Below are 3,847 nucleotides of genomic sequence, written 5' to 3'. Positions count from 1 at the left end.
CCCCTGGTTCAGACGGACCAGGATACTGACAATGAGGTTGAGGTCGAGACTCACACGGCCCCCGACGGGACCTTAAGAGCTCGACAAACTCTTTCCTCCGAAAGGAAGGAGCGACAGGATTGCCTGGCTGTTTCTAGTAAACTAGTCGGTCAACCGCTTGATCATCAACAGGCGGTCGAGGGATCTGCCCCCATCACTAGAAGTGAACTCATGACCTTCATGAATAGCTTCAAAGGGGAGATATAGGATCTCATTAACAAGAAGACGCCTGCTCTATCCAAGGAGTAGTCGGCTAGAAGACCCTCCTAGTCTGGGAGGAAGAAGCCTGTACAGGGTCGGGAGGCAACCCCTTATCCTATGTCTAGGAAGTGGGAGCCGCCAGTGATCGACCTAACGAAGTATCACTTTCCTTCACTAGGAAAGAGAAAGCCCATCCGTCATGTTCAAACGGATGGATCAAAGAAAACTTACTCAGATGCTCGATTGTTGCTAGAGCAGAAGAAGAATGACCGACTGTCAGAGTCGAGCTCTACTACCGATTTTCAAGACAGTTTGCAAAATACCTCCATGAGGTATTCACAATCAAAATACGAGAGTTAGACAGGCGGCACCTCCCATCGGTCTGGATCCCATAAAGACCAGTCGGCTCTGCATGTGCCACACCAGCCATACGTGCCGCAACAACAATATTTCTTGCAGCCTCCACTGTTTGGAGGGCAGGCGGCAAGAAACGTCCAACCTTTGGACTGGCAACTACGGTTGCTAAGACTTGGAGAACAGCCGTCCGCCTTCTCCAAGGAAATTATAGAGGCCGCCCAGCCGGCCAAAGTGAAGAATGTATTAGTAGGCGCCTATGATGGAACTTCGAATCCAGAAGATCATCTGATGGCATTCACCAACCTTATGTACCTCCAAGGGTTGGATGATCCCACATGGTGCAAGTGGTTCCCAGCTACTTTGAAGGGCATTGCACAACAGTGGTTAGGCAACCTGTCGACTAGTTGTGTGAATAATTTCCAGACCCTTGCCTACTTGTTCACCTCCAACTTCGCCATGAATATTCCTGCTAAGAAGACGACCCTTGACCTAGGGACTATACAGCAGGGAGAAAAGGAGGGACTTTGTTCCTACATCAGGCGGTTTAACCTGATGAGAATTCAGATACAAGGGCTGCCGGATGAGGTAGCCTACACTGACTTCTTCAAAGGTCTTAAGGATGGGTCGACCTTCAAGTTTGACCTGGTCTGAAAGAGAGTTGCTACTCTCCAAGAAGCATTAATTGAGGCGAAAGCCTACATACAGGCGACTGACCTGTGTAATTCTGGGAAGTAGTCGAATGGAAGAAGGTTCGACAAAAGAGAGAGCCGACCAAATCAGTCGGCCAATAAAGATGAGATAAAAAGAAAAGAAGTCTGGGCGGCCGACTCCTCTGACCAGCCGTCCCAGAAAAAGAAAAAAGAGTTTAAACCATACTCCCCGAAGTATGAGTTCAATAAGGATAGCCAAGCTATCCTCTAAGAAATCTAGAGCCGGATGACCATTGAGAAGCCGGCCCCCATGAAAGGTTCTGCGAGTAATCAGAACCAAAAGAAATTCTGTAATTTCCACGAAGACATTGGTCAAGAAACCAATGAGTGTATTAGCCTCATGCGCTACCTGGACCGCCTGGCTGAAAAAGGTGATCTTGACTCCTATATCAAGAAGTCTATGGGGAATGCTCCCCCCAAACAAAAGCAGTCAGCCAAGAAGAATCATCGGCCGGCCGACAGTTCAGATACTGATGACGCAGTCGTCTATACCGCAGCAGGCGGCTTCGCTGGAGGCGGCCCAACAATTAGGGGCAACAAAGATAACATTAGGCGGTTGGACGTAAATTCTGTCAATCAAGGACAGACCACCAAAAGCACATTCCCAGAAATTGTTATCACAGAGGACCTGGGAGGTGTTAGGGGGCCGCATGACGACCCCATTGTCATTGAATGTAAAGTGGCCAACCAAAGAGTTGGTCGGATCCTCATAGATACCGGCAGTTCCTCTGATCTCATCAGCAACAAGTGCTTGGCAAAGCTCAAGTACAAACCTGACTGCATACATCCGGTATCTCACCCTTTAGTAGGGTTTGGAGGAAGTGTCGTACACCTAGTAGGACGAGTGGATCTGCCCATCCGTCTGGGTGAGAAAGGGGAGGGCCGCCACATGGGGGTTCAGTTCTTAGTTGTTGAAGAACTCTCGGCCTATAACATGATCTTAGGGAGACCCACCCTGAACAACTCAAAAGCTGTCATCATTCCCTCTCTTATGCTGCTCAAGTTTTAGAAGGATGATGGAACAGTAGGCTCCCTAAGGGGAGATCAGAAGATGGCGCGAGAATGTTATCTCATTGATATTAAACCCACTGTACTGGCTGCTGGCCCAAGTGGAGAAAACAATGACCTCGCACAGCTCAAGGAGGATGCACCTGTACAAGTAGCATGCGGTAAGAAAAGAAAGGCTGCCCAACTGGGGGCCGAGAAAAAAGAAAAACGATAGCAATCACTGGCAGAGGAGCAGTCAGAAAAATTCTGCCCTCAGCCGGCTGGTGAGCATACAAACGTTATCTTGCACGACTCACATCGTGACCGAACTGTCAAAGTTGGGACGACTGCTCTTATAGTGCTGGGTGATGATCTTCACCAACTCTTGAAGGAATTCAAGGATATCTTTGCATTTGAGGTACATGAGATGCCAGGCATCAGTCCAGACTTGGCAGTGCATAAACTAGCTGTGGATCTGAAAAAGAAGCCGGTCCGGCAAAAGAAACAGAACCATGGTGAAGAAAGAAGTTAGGCAGTTACCGCTGAGGTTAAAAAGTTGCTTGATGCAGGGTTCATTCGGCAATGTTATTTCCCTGACTGGGTTGCAAACGTCGTACTAGTAAAGAAGCCGAATGGTACTTGGTGAATGTGTGTGGACTACACTGATTTAAACAAGGCGTGCCCCAAAGATAGTTATCCATTGCCTAAGATTGACAACCTGGTCGACTCAACAGCCGGCCACGCTTTAATGAGCTTCATGGACGCCTACTCTGGCTTCCATCAAATTCATTTGTGGAAGAAAGATCAAGAGAAGACGGTCTTCGTCACTGATCAAGGGTTGTATTGCTACATGGTCATGCCGTTTGGTTTGAAGAACGCCCCGACCACCTTCCAAAGAATGATAAACACGGTCTTCTTTGACCAAATTGGAAGGAATGTCGAGGCATATATCGATGATATGATTGTGAAGTCCAAGCTTCAGACGGACCATTTGGCCGACCTCCGAGAAACATTCACCACACTCAGGCGGCACCATGTCATGCTCAATCCCAAGAAATGTGTTTTAGGGGTTGAGTCTGGGAAGGTTCTCGGATTTCTCATCAATTAGAGAGGTATAGAGGCGAACCCCGAGAAAGTGCAGGCGGTAATAGACATGCAGTCGCCTCGCACGGTCCGAGAGGTTCAGAATTTAACAGGTTGTCTGGCGGCCCTGGGAAGATTTCTCAGCCGGTCAGGCAATAAGTGCCTTTACTTTTTTCAGGCAATAAAAAAGAAAGCCAGGTTTGAATGGGGGCCGGACGCTGAGGCGGCCTTCCAAAAACTGAAGGTCCATCTGCATTCCTTACCAAGGCTGGTCAGCCCCTTTCCCAAAGAAGTGCTCTACATGTACCTTGTAGTGTCTGACCATGCTCTAAGTGCCGTCCTCCTTGCTGAAAGAGACGGCTGTCAGCTCCCGGTCTACTTTGTCAGCCATGTGCTAAAGAATGTTGAGTTGAGGTACCTCCTAGTGGAAAGATTCGGTCTTGCTCTCTTCATGGCAGTTAGAAAATTGA

The sequence above is a fragment of the Chenopodium quinoa genome, unplaced genomic scaffold (assembly GCF_001683475.1).
Source record: "Chenopodium quinoa cultivar QQ74 unplaced genomic scaffold, ASM168347v1, whole genome shotgun sequence".
NCBI classification, from domain to species: domain Eukaryota; kingdom Viridiplantae; phylum Streptophyta; class Magnoliopsida; order Caryophyllales; family Amaranthaceae; genus Chenopodium; species Chenopodium quinoa.
This window is presented reverse-complemented; position numbering follows the sequence as displayed.